Source organism: Mytilus galloprovincialis, chromosome 8 (assembly GCF_965363235.1).
Source record: "Mytilus galloprovincialis chromosome 8, xbMytGall1.hap1.1, whole genome shotgun sequence".
Taxonomy (NCBI): domain Eukaryota; kingdom Metazoa; phylum Mollusca; class Bivalvia; order Mytilida; family Mytilidae; genus Mytilus; species Mytilus galloprovincialis.
In genome coordinates this window covers 78134267-78154198 of record NC_134845.1, presented here as the reverse complement: position 1 = coordinate 78154198, position 19932 = coordinate 78134267, and the positions used below count along the sequence as shown (strand labels likewise).

General features: G+C 30.5%; 1 protein-coding gene across 1 annotated transcript in view; it reads right to left on the bottom strand.

Moving 5' to 3' along the window:
* The window catches only part of LOC143043543 (uncharacterized), a 93329-nt gene that overhangs the window by 64104 nt on the left and 9293 nt on the right, over window positions 1-19932 (bottom strand). The gene's annotated exons all lie outside the window — the stretch shown is intronic.

Genomic DNA, 19932 nt, shown 5'->3' with positions numbered 1-19932 from the left:
ACCATTAGAAATCAAATCTATGGAAGATTCTCTTTCTATAAGTATATACATGCATAACACACATATAAAGCCTTCTTTGTTAGACAGGAGGGGAAAGAGGGTGTTTAAAAATTATGAGTGTCAATTTTAAGTTTTTTTCCTAACTGTGTATTGCTACCTTATGGCATTTGACAAAGCAAAGAATTGCCTTTTTTTAGACAAATCATACCACAAATCTATTGATAACTATGTTATAGATACAATTCTGAGGGAGAAACAACCTTTAGAATGACAATATATGTTAGTTTTGTTGTTTATTGTCCTTAGCAACCAATATAGACATTTTGACATAAAGACTTGGTTCCGTCATAAATTGAAACTTTATTGGCTACCCCTTGGAAAAGAAGATTGCGCGTTATTTAGAAACCTTAGAAGGGAACGCTTTATATTTTTTCATGCGACTAAATCAAATTTATTATTTTAGCAAGTATAAAGTCACAATTTACCATGAATTAAGCCTAAATTTTTTCCCGCTATTATAAATGAATTCAGTATTTACTAAATTTTAACCAAGGCTTTGGTATGGTAATACACAACAAAATTGACATTCTAGAGCTTTAAAATAGCTTTAACTTGTACAATTTGTCTACTGTTAAGGTCAATTTATGTTTTTAAACAAGAAAAGACAGGCTTAGAAGGTATAGTTTTAGAAATTTGACTAAAAAAGGAGAAAATGCACTTTGACATGGCATGTTTCATAAAATCACTTTTTTGTTGCATTTCAGTGTCAACTGCTAACCTTCATAAAATATTTATTTCTTAACCGATTTTCAAAACTAGCAGGCCAATTTGCTCGTTTTAGCTAGTAGAAAACAGAAATCCATTTAAAGTGGAATTGGGAAAAAAAATGTTAATCCTTAAGGTAGCAATACACAGTTAGAAGTTTAGTTTCGCATTATGGCCCCTGTGAATGTTTTAAATATGAAAGTTTTTGTACAATAAAATTGATTTTTAGATAATTGAAGAATAATATAGCCTTCTTAGTGGGTTTATATGAACATTAAGATTGTTTTTAACATGTTTTATAGGCCATTTATATGATTGACAGTCCGTATTTTCCTATCCGTACCGTTCATAGGTCCATACATTATTGTAGTGTTTATCAACAAAGATTTTGCGCTCGATCTTTTCAATTCAATTTTATGGAAAAACGAGCAGATAAGCATATGATTTTTTTGGGACCACTTGATAGATATAAACCTATGGATTCAGGAAAGGTATTACTGTAATTGATTGAAATTTTCCTTTAGACCAAATTTTGGAGACTTTTGTGACATGTTCACCCCCCTTTTTTGCTATATTTTGTATCTAAGAAATGCAGATTGTTGCCATGGTTACACCCAAGAGGGATTATATTTCACCCTTATGACCATTAGAAATCAAATCTATGGAAGATTCTCTTTCTATAAGTATATACATGCATAACACACATATAAAGCCTTCTTTGTTAGACAGGAGGGGAAAGAGGGTGTTTAAAAATTATGAGTGTCAATTTTAAGTTTTTTTCCTAACTGTGTATTGCTACCTTATGGCATTTGACAAAGCAAAGAATTGCCTTTTTTTAGACAAATCATACCACAAATCTATTGATAACTATGTTATAGATACAATTCTGAGGGAGAAACAACCTTTAGAATGACAATATATGTTAGTTTTGTTGTTTATTGTCCTTAGCAACCAATATAGACATTTTGACATAAAGACTTGGTTCCGTCATAAATTGAAACTTTATTGGCTACCCCTTGGAAAAGAAGATTGCGCGTTATTTAGAAACCTTAGAAGGGAACGCTTTATATTTTTTCATGCGACTAAATCAAATTTATTATTTTAGCAAGTATAAAGTCACAATTTACCATGAATTAAGCCTAAATTTTTTCCCGCTATTATAAATGAATTCAGTATTTACTAAATTTTAACCAAGGCTTTGGTATGGTAATACACAACAAAATTGACATTCTAGAGCTTTAAAATAGCTTTAACTTGTACAATTTGTCTACTGTTAAGGTCAATTTATGTTTTTAAACAAGAAAAGACAGGCTTAGAAGGTATAGTTTTAGAAATTTGACTAAAAAAGGAGAAAATGCACTTTGACATGGCATGTTTCATAAAATCACTTTTTTGTTGCATTTCAGTGTCAACTGCTAACCTTCATAAAATATTTATTTCTTAACCGATTTTCAAAACTAGCAGGCCAATTTGCTCGTTTTAGCTAGTAGAAAACAGAAATCCATTTAAAGTGGAATTGGGAAAAAAAATGTTAATCCTTAAGGTAGCAATACACAGTTAGAAGTTTAGTTTCGCATTATGGCCCCTGTGAATGTTTTAAATATGAAAGTTTTTGTACAATAAAATTGATTTTTAGATAATTGAAGAATAATATAGCCTTCTTAGTGGGTTTATATGAACATTAAGATTGTTTTTAACATGTTTTATAGGCCATTTATATGATTGACAGTCCGTATTTTCCTATCCGTACCGTTCATAGGTCCATACATTATTGTAGTGTTTATCAACAAAGATTTTGCGCTCGATCTTTTCAATTCAATTTTATGGAAAAACGAGCAGATAAGCATATGATTTTTTTGGGACCACTTGATAGATATAAACCTATGGATTCAGGAAAGGTATTACTGTAATTGATTGAAATTTTCCTTTAGACCAAATTTTGGAGACTTTTGTGACATGTTCACCCCCCTTTTTTGCTATATTTTGTATCTAAGAAATGCAGATTGTTGCCATGGTTACACCCAAGAGGGATTATATTTCACCCTTATGACCATTAGAAATCAAATCTATGGAAGATTCTCTTTCTATAAGTATATACATGCATAACACACATATAAAGCCTTCTTTGTTAGACAGGAGGGGAAAGAGGGTGTTTAAAAATTATGAGTGTCAATTTTAAGTTTTTTTCCTAACTGTGTATTGCTACCTTATGGCATTTGACAAAGCAAAGAATTGCCTTTTTTTAGACAAATCATACCACAAATCTATTGATAACTATGTTATAGATACAATTCTGAGGGAGAAACAACCTTTAGAATGACAATATATGTTAGTTTTGTTGTTTATTGTCCTTAGCAACCAATATAGACATTTTGACATAAAGACTTGGTTCCGTCATAAATTGAAACTTTATTGGCTACCCCTTGGAAAAGAAGATTGCGCGTTATTTAGAAACCTTAGAAGGGAACGCTTTATATTTTTTCATGCGACTAAATCAAATTTATTATTTTAGCAAGTATAAAGTCACAATTTACCATGAATTAAGCCTAAATTTTTTCCCGCTATTATAAATGAATTCAGTATTTACTAAATTTTAACCAAGGCTTTGGTATGGTAATACACAACAAAATTGACATTCTAGAGCTTTAAAATAGCTTTAACTTGTACAATTTGTCTACTGTTAAGGTCAATTTATGTTTTTAAACAAGAAAAGACAGGCTTAGAAGGTATAGTTTTAGAAATTTGACTAAAAAAGGAGAAAATGCACTTTGACATGGCATGTTTCATAAAATCACTTTTTTGTTGCATTTCAGTGTCAACTGCTAACCTTCATAAAATATTTATTTCTTAACCGATTTTCAAAACTAGCAGGCCAATTTGCTCGTTTTAGCTAGTAGAAAACAGAAATCCATTTAAAGTGGAATTGGGAAAAAAAATGTTAATCCTTATGGCATTTGACAAAGCAAAGAATTGCCTTTTTTTAGACAAATCATACCACAAATCTATTGATAACTATGTTATAGATACAATTCTGAGGGAGAAACAACCTTTAGAATGACAATATATGTTAGTTTTGTTGTTTATTGTCCTTAGCAACCAATATAGACATTTTGACATAAAGACTTGGTTCCGTCATAAATTGAAACTTTATTGGCTACCCCTTGGAAAAGAAGATTGCGCGTTATTTAGAAACCTTAGAAGGGAACGCTTTATATTTTTTCATGCGACTAAATCAAATTTATTATTTTAGCAAGTATAAAGTCACAATTTACCATGAATTAAGCCTAAATTTTTTCCCGCTATTATAAATGAATTCAGTATTTACTAAATTTTAACCAAGGCTTTGGTATGGTAATACACAACAAAATTGACATTCTAGAGCTTTAAAATAGCTTTAACTTGTACAATTTGTCTACTGTTAAGGTCAATTTATGTTTTTAAACAAGAAAAGACAGGCTTAGAAGGTATAGTTTTAGAAATTTGACTAAAAAAGGAGAAAATGCACTTTGACATGGCATGTTTCATAAAATCACTTTTTTGTTGCATTTCAGTGTCAACTGCTAACCTTCATAAAATATTTATTTCTTAACCGATTTTCAAAACTAGCAGGCCAATTTGCTCGTTTTAGCTAGTAGAAAACAGAAATCCATTTAAAGTGGAATTGGGAAAAAAAATGTTAATCCTTAAGGTAGCAATACACAGTTAGAAGTTTAGTTTCGCATTATGGCCCCTGTGAATGTTTTAAATATGAAAGTTTTTGTACAATAAAATTGATTTTTAGATAATTGAAGAATAATATAGCCTTCTTAGTGGGTTTATATGAACATTAAGATTGTTTTTAACATGTTTTATAGGCCATTTATATGATTGACAGTCCGTATTTTCCTATCCGTACCGTTCATAGGTCCATACATTATTGTAGTGTTTATCAACAAAGATTTTGCGCTCGATCTTTTCAATTCAATTTTATGGAAAAACGAGCAGATAAGCATATGATTTTTTTGGGACCACTTGATAGATATAAACCTATGGATTCAGGAAAGGTATTACTGTAATTGATTGAAATTTTCCTTTAGACCAAATTTTGGAGACTTTTGTGACATGTTCACCCCCCTTTTTTGCTATATTTTGTATCTAAGAAATGCAGATTGTTGCCATGGTTACACCCAAGAGGGATTATATTTCACCCTTATGACCATTAGAAATCAAATCTATGGAAGATTCTCTTTCTATAAGTATATACATGCATAACACACATATAAAGCCTTCTTTGTTAGACAGGAGGGGAAAGAGGGTGTTTAAAAATTATGAGTGTCAATTTTAAGTTTTTTTCCTAACTGTGTATTGCTACCTTATGGCATTTGACAAAGCAAAGAATTGCCTTTTTTTAGACAAATCATACCACAAATCTATTGATAACTATGTTATAGATACAATTCTGAGGGAGAAACAACCTTTAGAATGACAATATATGTTAGTTTTGTTGTTTATTGTCCTTAGCAACCAATATAGACATTTTGACATAAAGACTTGGTTCCGTCATAAATTGAAACTTTATTGGCTACCCCTTGGAAAAGAAGATTGCGCGTTATTTAGAAACCTTAGAAGGGAACGCTTTATATTTTTTCATGCGACTAAATCAAATTTATTATTTTAGCAAGTATAAAGTCACAATTTACCATGAATTAAGCCTAAATTTTTTCCCGCTATTATAAATGAATTCAGTATTTACTAAATTTTAACCAAGGCTTTGGTATGGTAATACACAACAAAATTGACATTCTAGAGCTTTAAAATAGCTTTAACTTGTACAATTTGTCTACTGTTAAGGTCAATTTATGTTTTTAAACAAGAAAAGACAGGCTTAGAAGGTATAGTTTTAGAAATTTGACTAAAAAAGGAGAAAATGCACTTTGACATGGCATGTTTCATAAAATCACTTTTTTGTTGCATTTCAGTGTCAACTGCTAACCTTCATAAAATATTTATTTCTTAACCGATTTTCAAAACTAGCAGGCCAATTTGCTCGTTTTAGCTAGTAGAAAACAGAAATCCATTTAAAGTGGAATTGGGAAAAAAAATGTTAATCCTTAAGGTAGCAATACACAGTTAGAAGTTTAGTTTCGCATTATGGCCCCTGTGAATGTTTTAAATATGAAAGTTTTTGTACAATAAAATTGATTTTTAGATAATTGAAGAATAATATAGCCTTCTTAGTGGGTTTATATGAACATTAAGATTGTTTTTAACATGTTTTATAGGCCATTTATATGATTGACAGTCCGTATTTTCCTATCCGTACCGTTCATAGGTCCATACATTATTGTAGTGTTTATCAACAAAGATTTTGCGCTCGATCTTTTCAATTCAATTTTATGGAAAAACGAGCAGATAAGCATATGATTTTTTTGGGACCACTTGATAGATATAAACCTATGGATTCAGGAAAGGTATTACTGTAATTGATTGAAATTTTCCTTTAGACCAAATTTTGGAGACTTTTGTGACATGTTCACCCCCCTTTTTTGCTATATTTTGTATCTAAGAAATGCAGATTGTTGCCATGGTTACACCCAAGAGGGATTATATTTCACCCTTATGACCATTAGAAATCAAATCTATGGAAGATTCTCTTTCTATAAGTATATACATGCATAACACACATATAAAGCCTTCTTTGTTAGACAGGAGGGGAAAGAGGGTGTTTAAAAATTATGAGTGTCAATTTTAAGTTTTTTTCCTAACTGTGTATTGCTACCTTATGGCATTTGACAAAGCAAAGAATTGCCTTTTTTTAGACAAATCATACCACAAATCTATTGATAACTATGTTATAGATACAATTCTGAGGGAGAAACAACCTTTAGAATGACAATATATGTTAGTTTTGTTGTTTATTGTCCTTAGCAACCAATATAGACATTTTGACATAAAGACTTGGTTCCGTCATAAATTGAAACTTTATTGGCTACCCCTTGGAAAAGAAGATTGCGCGTTATTTAGAAACCTTAGAAGGGAACGCTTTATATTTTTTCATGCGACTAAATCAAATTTATTATTTTAGCAAGTATAAAGTCACAATTTACCATGAATTAAGCCTAAATTTTTTCCCGCTATTATAAATGAATTCAGTATTTACTAAATTTTAACCAAGGCTTTGGTATGGTAATACACAACAAAATTGACATTCTAGAGCTTTAAAATAGCTTTAACTTGTACAATTTGTCTACTGTTAAGGTCAATTTATGTTTTTAAACAAGAAAAGACAGGCTTAGAAGGTATAGTTTTAGAAATTTGACTAAAAAAGGAGAAAATGCACTTTGACATGGCATGTTTCATAAAATCACTTTTTTGTTGCATTTCAGTGTCAACTGCTAACCTTCATAAAATATTTATTTCTTAACCGATTTTCAAAACTAGCAGGCCAATTTGCTCGTTTTAGCTAGTAGAAAACAGAAATCCATTTAAAGTGGAATTGGGAAAAAAAATGTTAATCCTTAAGGTAGCAATACACAGTTAGAAGTTTAGTTTCGCATTATGGCCCCTGTGAATGTTTTAAATATGAAAGTTTTTGTACAATAAAATTGATTTTTAGATAATTGAAGAATAATATAGCCTTCTTAGTGGGTTTATATGAACATTAAGATTGTTTTTAACATGTTTTATAGGCCATTTATATGATTGACAGTCCGTATTTTCCTATCCGTACCGTTCATAGGTCCATACATTATTGTAGTGTTTATCAACAAAGATTTTGCGCTCGATCTTTTCAATTCAATTTTATGGAAAAACGAGCAGATAAGCATATGATTTTTTTGGGACCACTTGATAGATATAAACCTATGGATTCAGGAAAGGTATTACTGTAATTGATTGAAATTTTCCTTTAGACCAAATTTTGGAGACTTTTGTGACATGTTCACCCCCCTTTTTTGCTATATTTTGTATCTAAGAAATGCAGATTGTTGCCATGGTTACACCCAAGAGGGATTATATTTCACCCTTATGACCATTAGAAATCAAATCTATGGAAGATTCTCTTTCTATAAGTATATACATGCATAACACACATATAAAGCCTTCTTTGTTAGACAGGAGGGGAAAGAGGGTGTTTAAAAATTATGAGTGTCAATTTTAAGTTTTTTTCCTAACTGTGTATTGCTACCTTATGGCATTTGACAAAGCAAAGAATTGCCTTTTTTTAGACAAATCATACCACAAATCTATTGATAACTATGTTATAGATACAATTCTGAGGGAGAAACAACCTTTAGAATGACAATATATGTTAGTTTTGTTGTTTATTGTCCTTAGCAACCAATATAGACATTTTGACATAAAGACTTGGTTCCGTCATAAATTGAAACTTTATTGGCTACCCCTTGGAAAAGAAGATTGCGCGTTATTTAGAAACCTTAGAAGGGAACGCTTTATATTTTTTCATGCGACTAAATCAAATTTATTATTTTAGCAAGTATAAAGTCACAATTTACCATGAATTAAGCCTAAATTTTTTCCCGCTATTATAAATGAATTCAGTATTTACTAAATTTTAACCAAGGCTTTGGTATGGTAATACACAACAAAATTGACATTCTAGAGCTTTAAAATAGCTTTAACTTGTACAATTTGTCTACTGTTAAGGTCAATTTATGTTTTTAAACAAGAAAAGACAGGCTTAGAAGGTATAGTTTTAGAAATTTGACTAAAAAAGGAGAAAATGCACTTTGACATGGCATGTTTCATAAAATCACTTTTTTGTTGCATTTCAGTGTCAACTGCTAACCTTCATAAAATATTTATTTCTTAACCGATTTTCAAAACTAGCAGGCCAATTTGCTCGTTTTAGCTAGTAGAAAACAGAAATCCATTTAAAGTGGAATTGGGAAAAAAAATGTTAATCCTTAAGGTAGCAATACACAGTTAGAAGTTTAGTTTCGCATTATGGCCCCTGTGAATGTTTTAAATATGAAAGTTTTTGTACAATAAAATTGATTTTTAGATAATTGAAGAATAATATAGCCTTCTTAGTGGGTTTATATGAACATTAAGATTGTTTTTAACATGTTTTATAGGCCATTTATATGATTGACAGTCCGTATTTTCCTATCCGTACCGTTCATAGGTCCATACATTATTGTAGTGTTTATCAACAAAGATTTTGCGCTCGATCTTTTCAATTCAATTTTATGGAAAAACGAGCAGATAAGCATATGATTTTTTTGGGACCACTTGATAGATATAAACCTATGGATTCAGGAAAGGTATTACTGTAATTGATTGAAATTTTCCTTTAGACCAAATTTTGGAGACTTTTGTGACATGTTCACCCCCCTTTTTTGCTATATTTTGTATCTAAGAAATGCAGATTGTTGCCATGGTTACACCCAAGAGGGATTATATTTCACCCTTATGACCATTAGAAATCAAATCTATGGAAGATTCTCTTTCTATAAGTATATACATGCATAACACACATATAAAGCCTTCTTTGTTAGACAGGAGGGGAAAGAGGGTGTTTAAAAATTATGAGTGTCAATTTTAAGTTTTTTTCCTAACTGTGTATTGCTACCTTATGGCATTTGACAAAGCAAAGAATTGCCTTTTTTTAGACAAATCATACCACAAATCTATTGATAACTATGTTATAGATACAATTCTGAGGGAGAAACAACCTTTAGAATGACAATATATGTTAGTTTTGTTGTTTATTGTCCTTAGCAACCAATATAGACATTTTGACATAAAGACTTGGTTCCGTCATAAATTGAAACTTTATTGGCTACCCCTTGGAAAAGAAGATTGCGCGTTATTTAGAAACCTTAGAAGGGAACGCTTTATATTTTTTCATGCGACTAAATCAAATTTATTATTTTAGCAAGTATAAAGTCACAATTTACCATGAATTAAGCCTAAATTTTTTCCCGCTATTATAAATGAATTCAGTATTTACTAAATTTTAACCAAGGCTTTGGTATGGTAATACACAACAAAATTGACATTCTAGAGCTTTAAAATAGCTTTAACTTGTACAATTTGTCTACTGTTAAGGTCAATTTATGTTTTTAAACAAGAAAAGACAGGCTTAGAAGGTATAGTTTTAGAAATTTGACTAAAAAAGGAGAAAATGCACTTTGACATGGCATGTTTCATAAAATCACTTTTTTGTTGCATTTCAGTGTCAACTGCTAACCTTCATAAAATATTTATTTCTTAACCGATTTTCAAAACTAGCAGGCCAATTTGCTCGTTTTAGCTAGTAGAAAACAGAAATCCATTTAAAGTGGAATTGGGAAAAAAAATGTTAATCCTTAAGGTAGCAATACACAGTTAGAAGTTTAGTTTCGCATTATGGCCCCTGTGAATGTTTTAAATATGAAAGTTTTTGTACAATAAAATTGATTTTTAGATAATTGAAGAATAATATAGCCTTCTTAGTGGGTTTATATGAACATTAAGATTGTTTTTAACATGTTTTATAGGCCATTTATATGATTGACAGTCCGTATTTTCCTATCCGTACCGTTCATAGGTCCATACATTATTGTAGTGTTTATCAACAAAGATTTTGCGCTCGATCTTTTCAATTCAATTTTATGGAAAAACGAGCAGATAAGCATATGATTTTTTTGGGACCACTTGATAGATATAAACCTATGGATTCAGGAAAGGTATTACTGTAATTGATTGAAATTTTCCTTTAGACCAAATTTTGGAGACTTTTGTGACATGTTCACCCCCCTTTTTTGCTATATTTTGTATCTAAGAAATGCAGATTGTTGCCATGGTTACACCCAAGAGGGATTATATTTCACCCTTATGACCATTAGAAATCAAATCTATGGAAGATTCTCTTTCTATAAGTATATACATGCATAACACACATATAAAGCCTTCTTTGTTAGACAGGAGGGGAAAGAGGGTGTTTAAAAATTATGAGTGTCAATTTTAAGTTTTTTTCCTAACTGTGTATTGCTACCTTATGGCATTTGACAAAGCAAAGAATTGCCTTTTTTTAGACAAATCATACCACAAATCTATTGATAACTATGTTATAGATACAATTCTGAGGGAGAAACAACCTTTAGAATGACAATATATGTTAGTTTTGTTGTTTATTGTCCTTAGCAACCAATATAGACATTTTGACATAAAGACTTGGTTCCGTCATAAATTGAAACTTTATTGGCTACCCCTTGGAAAAGAAGATTGCGCGTTATTTAGAAACCTTAGAAGGGAACGCTTTATATTTTTTCATGCGACTAAATCAAATTTATTATTTTAGCAAGTATAAAGTCACAATTTACCATGAATTAAGCCTAAATTTTTTCCCGCTATTATAAATGAATTCAGTATTTACTAAATTTTAACCAAGGCTTTGGTATGGTAATACACAACAAAATTGACATTCTAGAGCTTTAAAATAGCTTTAACTTGTACAATTTGTCTACTGTTAAGGTCAATTTATGTTTTTAAACAAGAAAAGACAGGCTTAGAAGGTATAGTTTTAGAAATTTGACTAAAAAAGGAGAAAATGCACTTTGACATGGCATGTTTCATAAAATCACTTTTTTGTTGCATTTCAGTGTCAACTGCTAACCTTCATAAAATATTTATTTCTTAACCGATTTTCAAAACTAGCAGGCCAATTTGCTCGTTTTAGCTAGTAGAAAACAGAAATCCATTTAAAGTGGAATTGGGAAAAAAAATGTTAATCCTTAAGGTAGCAATACACAGTTAGAAGTTTAGTTTCGCATTATGGCCCCTGTGAATGTTTTAAATATGAAAGTTTTTGTACAATAAAATTGATTTTTAGATAATTGAAGAATAATATAGCCTTCTTAGTGGGTTTATATGAACATTAAGATTGTTTTTAACATGTTTTATAGGCCATTTATATGATTGACAGTCCGTATTTTCCTATCCGTACCGTTCATAGGTCCATACATTATTGTAGTGTTTATCAACAAAGATTTTGCGCTCGATCTTTTCAATTCAATTTTATGGAAAAACGAGCAGATAAGCATATGATTTTTTTGGGACCACTTGATAGATATAAACCTATGGATTCAGGAAAGGTATTACTGTAATTGATTGAAATTTTCCTTTAGACCAAATTTTGGAGACTTTTGTGACATGTTCACCCCCCTTTTTTGCTATATTTTGTATCTAAGAAATGCAGATTGTTGCCATGGTTACACCCAAGAGGGATTATATTTCACCCTTATGACCATTAGAAATCAAATCTATGGAAGATTCTCTTTCTATAAGTATATACATGCATAACACACATATAAAGCCTTCTTTGTTAGACAGGAGGGGAAAGAGGGTGTTTAAAAATTATGAGTGTCAATTTTAAGTTTTTTTCCTAACTGTGTATTGCTACCTTATGGCATTTGACAAAGCAAAGAATTGCCTTTTTTTAGACAAATCATACCACAAATCTATTGATAACTATGTTATAGATACAATTCTGAGGGAGAAACAACCTTTAGAATGACAATATATGTTAGTTTTGTTGTTTATTGTCCTTAGCAACCAATATAGACATTTTGACATAAAGACTTGGTTCCGTCATAAATTGAAACTTTATTGGCTACCCCTTGGAAAAGAAGATTGCGCGTTATTTAGAAACCTTAGAAGGGAACGCTTTATATTTTTTCATGCGACTAAATCAAATTTATTATTTTAGCAAGTATAAAGTCACAATTTACCATGAATTAAGCCTAAATTTTTTCCCGCTATTATAAATGAATTCAGTATTTACTAAATTTTAACCAAGGCTTTGGTATGGTAATACACAACAAAATTGACATTCTAGAGCTTTAAAATAGCTTTAACTTGTACAATTTGTCTACTGTTAAGGTCAATTTATGTTTTTAAACAAGAAAAGACAGGCTTAGAAGGTATAGTTTTAGAAATTTGACTAAAAAAGGAGAAAATGCACTTTGACATGGCATGTTTCATAAAATCACTTTTTTGTTGCATTTCAGTGTCAACTGCTAACCTTCATAAAATATTTATTTCTTAACCGATTTTCAAAACTAGCAGGCCAATTTGCTCGTTTTAGCTAGTAGAAAACAGAAATCCATTTAAAGTGGAATTGGGAAAAAAAATGTTAATCCTTAAGGTAGCAATACACAGTTAGAAGTTTAGTTTCGCATTATGGCCCCTGTGAATGTTTTAAATATGAAAGTTTTTGTACAATAAAATTGATTTTTAGATAATTGAAGAATAATATAGCCTTCTTAGTGGGTTTATATGAACATTAAGATTGTTTTTAACATGTTTTATAGGCCATTTATATGATTGACAGTCCGTATTTTCCTATCCGTACCGTTCATAGGTCCATACATTATTGTAGTGTTTATCAACAAAGATTTTGCGCTCGATCTTTTCAATTCAATTTTATGGAAAAACGAGCAGATAAGCATATGATTTTTTTGGGACCACTTGATAGATATAAACCTATGGATTCAGGAAAGGTATTACTGTAATTGATTGAAATTTTCCTTTAGACCAAATTTTGGAGACTTTTGTGACATGTTCACCCCCCTTTTTTGCTATATTTTGTATCTAAGAAATGCAGATTGTTGCCATGGTTACACCCAAGAGGGATTATATTTCACCCTTATGACCATTAGAAATCAAATCTATGGAAGATTCTCTTTCTATAAGTATATACATGCATAACACACATATAAAGCCTTCTTTGTTAGACAGGAGGGGAAAGAGGGTGTTTAAAAATTATGAGTGTCAATTTTAAGTTTTTTTCCTAACTGTGTATTGCTACCTTATGGCATTTGACAAAGCAAAGAATTGCCTTTTTTTAGACAAATCATACCACAAATCTATTAATAACTATGTTATAGATACAATTCTGAGGGAGAAACAACCTTTAGAATGACAATATATGTTAGTTTTGTTGTTTATTGTCCTTAGCAACCAATATAGACATTTTGACATAAAGACTTGGTTCCGTCATAAATTGAAACTTTATTGGCTACCCCTTGGAAAAGAAGATTGCGCGTTATTTAGAAACCTTAGAAGGGAACGCTTTATATTTTTTCATGCGACTAAATCAAATTTATTATTTTAGCAAGTATAAAGTCAAAATTTACCATGAATTAAGCCTAAATTTTTTCCCGCTATTATAAATGAATTCAGTATTTACTAAATTTTAACCAAGGCTTTGGTATGGTAATACACAACAAAATTGACATTCTAGAGCTTTAAAATAGCTTTAACTTGTACAATTTGTCTACTGTTAAGGTCAATTTATGTTTTTAAACAAGAAAAGACAGGCTTAGAAGGTATAGTTTTAGAAATTTGACTAAAAAAGGAGAAAATGCACTTTGACATGGCATGTTTCATAAAATCACTTTTTTGTTGCATTTCAGTGTCAACTGCTAACCTTCATAAAATATTTATTTCTTAACCGATTTTCAAAACTAGCAGGCCAATTTGCTCGTTTTAGCTAGTAGAAAACAGAAATCCATTTAAAGTGGAATTGGGAAAAAAAATGTTAATCCTTATGGCATTTGACAAAGCAAAGAATTGCCTTTTTTTAGACAAATCATACCACAAATCTATTGATAACTATGTTATAGATACAATTCTGAGGGAGAAACAACCTTTAGAATGACAATATATGTTAGTTTTGTTGTTTATTGTCCTTAGCAACCAATATAGACATTTTGACATAAAGACTTGGTTCCGTCATAAATTGAAACTTTATTGGCTACCCCTTGGAAAAGAAGATTGCGCGTTATTTAGAAACCTTAGAAGGGAACGCTTTATATTTTTTCATGCGACTAAATCAAATTTATTATTTTAGCAAGTATAAAGTCACAATTTACCATGAATTAAGCCTAAATTTTTTCCCGCTATTATAAATGAATTCAGTATTTACTAAATTTTAACCAAGGCTTTGGTATGGTAATACACAACAAAATTGACATTCTAGAGCTTTAAAATAGCTTTAACTTGTACAATTTGTCTACTGTTAAGGTCAATTTATGTTTTTAAACAAGAAAAGACAGGCTTAGAAGGTATAGTTTTAGAAATTTGACTAAAAAAGGAGAAAATGCACTTTGACATGGCATGTTTCATAAAATCACTTTTTTGTTGCATTTCAGTGTCAACTGCTAACCTTCATAAAATATTTATTTCTTAACCGATTTTCAAAACTAGCAGGCCAATTTGCTCGTTTTAGCTAGTAGAAAACAGAAATCCATTTAAAGTGGAATTGGGAAAAAAAATGTTAATCCTTAAGGTAGCAATACACAGTTAGAAGTTTAGTTTCGCATTATGGCCCCTGTGAATGTTTTAAATATGAAAGTTTTTGTACAATAAAATTGATTTTTAGATAATTGAAGAATAATATAGCCTTCTTAGTGGGTTTATATGAACATTAAGATTGTTTTTAACATGTTTTATAGGCCATTTATATGATTGACAGTCCGTATTTTCCTATCCGTACCGTTCATAGGTCCATACATTATTGTAGTGTTTATCAACAAAGATTTTGCGCTCGATCTTTTCAATTCAATTTTATGGAAAAACGAGCAGATAAGCATATGATTTTTTTGGGACCACTTGATAGATATAAACCTATGGATTCAGGAAAGGTATTACTGTAATTGATTGAAATTTTCCTTTAGACCAAATTTTGGAGACTTTTGTGACATGTTCACCCCCCTTTTTTGCTATATTTTGTATCTAAGAAATGCAGATTGTTGCCATGGTTACACCCAAGAGGGATTATATTTCACCCTTATGACCATTAGAAATCAAATCTATGGAAGATTCTCTTTCTATAAGTATATACATGCATAACACACATATAAAGCCTTCTTTGTTAGACAGGAGGGGAAAGAGGGTGTTTAAAAATTATGAGTGTCAATTTTAAGTTTTTTTCCTAACTGTGTATTGCTACCTTATGGCATTTGACAAAGCAAAGAATTGCCTTTTTTTAGACAAATCATACCACAAATCTATTGATAACTATGTTATAGATACAATTCTGAGGGAGAAACAACCTTTAGAATGACAATATATGTTAGTTTTGTTGTTTATTGTCCTTAGCAACCAATATAGACATTTTGACATAAAGACTTGGTTCCGTCATAAATTGAAACTTTATTGGCTACCCCTTGGAAAAGAAGATTGCGCGTTATTTAGAAACCTTAGAAGGGAACGCTTTATATTTTTTCATGCGACTAAATCAAATTTATTATTTTAGCAAGTATAAAGTCACAATTTACCATGAATTAAGCCTAAATTTTTTCCCGCTATTATAAATGAATTCAGTATTTACTAAATTTTAACCAAGGCTTTGGTATGGTAATACACAACAAAATTGACATTCTAGAGCTTTAAAATAGCTTTAACTTGTACAATTTGTCTACTGTTAAGGTCAATTTATGTTTTTAAACAAGAAAAGACAGGCTTAGAAGGTATAGTTTTAGAAATTTGACTAAAAAAGGAGAAAATGCACTTTGACATGGCATGTTTCATAAAATCACTTTTTTGTTGCATTTCAGTGTCAACTGCTAACCTTCATAAAATATTTATTTCTTAACCGATTTTCAAAACTAGCAGGCCAATTTGCTCGTTTTAGCTAGTAGAAAACAGAAATCCATTTAAAGTGGAATTGGGAAAAAAAATGTTAATCCTTAAGGTAGCAATACACAGTTAGAAGTTTAGTTTCGCATTATGGCCCCTGTGAATGTTTTAAATATGAAAGTTTTTGTACAATAAAATTGATTTTTAGATAATTGAAGAATAATATAGCCTTCTTAGTGGGTTTATATGAACATTAAGATTGTTTTTAACATGTTTTATAGGCCATTTATATGATTGACAGTCCGTATTTTCCTATCCGTACCGTTCATAGGTCCATACATTATTGTAGTGTTTATCAACAAAGATTTTGCGCTCGATCTTTTCAATTCAATTTTATGGAAAAACGAGCAGATAAGCATATGATTTTTTTGGGACCACTTGATAGATATAAACCTATGGATTCAGGAAAGGTATTACTGTAATTGATTGAAATTTTCCTTTAGACCAAATTTTGGAGACTTTTGTGACATGTTCACCCCCCTTTTTTGCTATATTTTGTATCTAAGAAATGCAGATTGTTGCCATGGTTACACCCAAGAGGGATTATATTTCACCCTTATGACCATTAGAAATCAAATCTATGGAAGATTCTCTTTCTATAAGTATATACATGCATAACACACATATAAAGCCTTCTTTGTTAGACAGGAGGGGAAAGAGGGTGTTTAAAAATTATGAGTGTCAATTTTAAGTTTTTTTCCTAACTGTGTATTGCTACCTAAAACATTCGCGGAATCGGTCAACAACTTTCACGGAGTCGGTCCAAAACTTTCGAGGAGTCGGCAGAAACATTCACGGGATTCGGCAATCTTACACGGCCGTACAAGTACTGTATTATTACACTGTAAAACTTGCACGGAGTCGGGGGTCCCGTATGGCTTTCCATAGCAACCAGAACAAATATGCAACATTACATGTATCAGCAATTAAAGCGTTAAAAATTTGTTGTTGTTTTTTTATTAAAAGTGACGTGTGTTTCTTACCGGTAAAGGAAGGGGGGATTGATATAATCAATATAGACTCGTTCATTAGATCCAAACAAATCGAAAGTTTGCAAAAGATTTTAAGATCAAAAACCGATAACTGGAACTCAATAGCCAAATGGTGGCTATAGAAGTTTGATATCAAATATAAGTGGGATCAAATATTTGTTAGCAAAGTATTCGGATTTACGAGGATTACAAATTGAAAATTTTCCAAAATTAATTGAATTATTTTAAACGTTGTCAAAATGTTTAAGTATACAAAGTCCAAAAAATAAAAACGATATCCGAAACCAACAACTTTTTGGAAACGTAAAAATTCAATACAACAAAATTCGGAAATATTTGGGATGAAGAAACGAAAAATATCAAAAGCGACAACTTTATATACAATATTCTTAAAGATAAAAGAAACTGGATCTCGGAATGGACAAGGCTGAAATTAGCTATTCCAAAGTTGTTCAAGGACAGACTACAAAACGTCCACGTTGATCCGGAACCCCCCAAAAATTGTTATTACATTAAAAATACATTTGAATTCTACGATATTAAACAGAATAAAGTAGTAATCCTAAGTGAGATATCTGAAATTAATCCAATATTCGTTAAATTAAGATATAGTTCCAAACTGTCAAATAAAATGAAATATTCAGTATAATTCGAAATTACCATGGAAAAAGATCTGGATAAATTTAAATAAAAGTATGTCCTCTAGGAAAGCAAATCAAATTAGATGGAAAATTGTTCATAACATTATCTATACGGAGCAAAAACTATTTAGAATCGGCAAATGAAATAATGGCAAATACCGTTTTTGTAAAACAGAAAACGATACTCTCACACACCTTTTTCATAGCTGTACCTTTATAATGGTAGTTTTGGAACATATTTTTGATGCGCTTCAAAAATATAATGTACTTAAAAACACAGTATAGATTCCATTCAGCGTAGAACTTATCATACTAGGAATGTACGATTACAACAAAAAGTACAATGTCATAACTAATACGATTATGAATACAATTAAATGAATTATTTAGAAATGTATGAATATAATCAAATAACAGTCTAAAAGTTTTACTTCCAGTCAATTGATATCATATGCAAAACGGGAACTGTGCAGTTTAATTGAATCAATGGATAAATCATTATCTTCCAAAAAAGAAAATTTTGCAGCTGAAATAAAACTTATAATAAATCTTATACATTAGTAAGTGACTTTATAATTTGTACTTACTTTCCTTTCCTTTTTAGAACATTATACATCCATCAATAGAAATATAAAATACACGCATTTACAATGTCGAGCATGTGACATATAAAGTCACTGACCGACACATTACAATTTAATCCAGGTGTTAAAAGTACAAAAAATTAAATGTTAATTTTAAGTAAAGGTAAATTATTGTGTAGATTGTAGTGTGTTTTTTGGGGAATGTATTTTTTTTTACTGTAAAATGTTATAAATATTGTATTCGCAAAATCTGTCTGTATAATTAATATGAATGTATAACTTATGTATGCAAAAAATATAAAATAGATTTTTTTTATAATAGAGTCCACCGTTTATCCCTGCACGATGGATCATTGTAAACACAGAGCACCTTGTGTATACTTCCCTGGGTTATACAAGGTAAATTATGTTCAGGTGGTTTTCAATAAATGTATTTCAAGTCTTAAAAAATATATGAGTTTTATTGTATTCAGTACATTTAATCGGAATCGAATAAAAAAATAGTAGTATGCTTTTTGTTTTAAAAAAATAACGGGTCTTAATGGCGGATCTTATATTCAACTTTTAAACTCTCAAACTCTGAACAATTTAGAGCTTGTCACATTGTTTTACACCTAGGGTTGCATTTATCAAACTTTGCGTAGTGCTCGGAGCACAAAAATCATGCTCGAAACATGAAATCCAACATTTTGACTGGTTGATTTTGGAGCATGAGTACAAAAAAACGTACTAGAACGTTTTATGACTTCAAGGCAAGAGCTTCGTCGGATAGAGATCTACTTTATGAAAATGAATATCAATACAAAAATAAGGACAGTACAATGTATGTGACTGATTAGCATTTTTGTCTTCTTTTATTTCGAATTTGATTGGTCAAAAATCAATCAGAGTCTTATTCTTAAACATGTAGACTTGACTTGCATCAACATGTTTCTCTCCGATGCAGGTCTTTCCAGGGTCTTTTTTCTAAATTCCGTGTTTTGCCTTCTAGCTGTAGTTTGATAATCCGTTTTTAAGATGTTTGTATCTCAACATGTCCTTTACTTTTTATAATAGTGCAATTATTAATAATGAAAACCCATTAAGGTCATGTCGTTTTATTACTCTTAAGACCTCGTCGTTCTAATATCTTATAGTGTGTGTATTTTCTCTTTCTCTTTTAAGTTTAATAGTACCAGCCTAATTTGTAAATAAAGGTAAAACTGTTATTTCAGGAACCTACCTTTATTAAAAAAACAATGTCATATATTGTCAGACATTGTACATTGAAAAGTGATGATACAGGTCATTCATATGACAGTCGATATTACAAGGAATTTGAAA